Source organism: Physeter macrocephalus, chromosome 11, assembly GCF_002837175.3.
Source record: "Physeter macrocephalus isolate SW-GA chromosome 11, ASM283717v5, whole genome shotgun sequence".
Classification (NCBI taxonomy): Eukaryota; Metazoa; Chordata; class Mammalia; order Artiodactyla; family Physeteridae; genus Physeter; species Physeter macrocephalus.
The window spans coordinates 1,813,204-1,813,926 of record NC_041224.1 but is presented as its reverse complement, the minus strand read 5'-3'; positions in this window follow the sequence as shown (position 1 = coordinate 1,813,926).

Below are 723 nucleotides of genomic sequence, written 5' to 3'. Positions count from 1 at the left end.
GAAGAACAAACAAAACCCAAAGTTAGCAGAAGGAAGGAAATCATAAAGATCAGAGCAGAAATAAATGAAATACAAACAAAGAAAACAATAGCAAAGATCAATAAAACTAAAAGCTGGTTCTTTGAGAAGATAAACAAAATTGATAAACGATTAACTAGACTCATCAAGAAAAAGAGGGAGAGGACTCAAATCAATAAAATTAGAAATGAAAAAGGAGAATTACAACAGACACCACAGAAATACAAAGAATCCTAAGAGATTTCTACAAGCAACTCTATGCCAATAAAATGGACAACCTGGAAGAAAAGGAGAAATTCTTAGAAAGGTATAACCTTCCAAGACTGAAACAGGAAGAAATAGAAAATATGAACAGACCAATCACAAGTAATTAAATTGTAACTGTGATTAAAAATCTTCCAACAAACAGAAGTCCAGGACCAGATGGCTTCACAGGTGAATTCCATCAAACATTTAGAGAAGAGCTAACACCCATCCTTCTCAAACTCTTCCAAAAAATTGCAGAGGAAGGAACACTCCCAAACTCATTCTATGAGGCCACCATCTCCCTGATAACAAAACCAGACAAAGATACTACAAAGAAGAAATTACAGACCAATATCACTGAGGAGTATAGATGCAAAAATCCTCAACAAAATACTGGCAAACAGAATCCAACAACATATTAAAAGGATCATACACCATGATTAAGTGGGGTTTATTCCA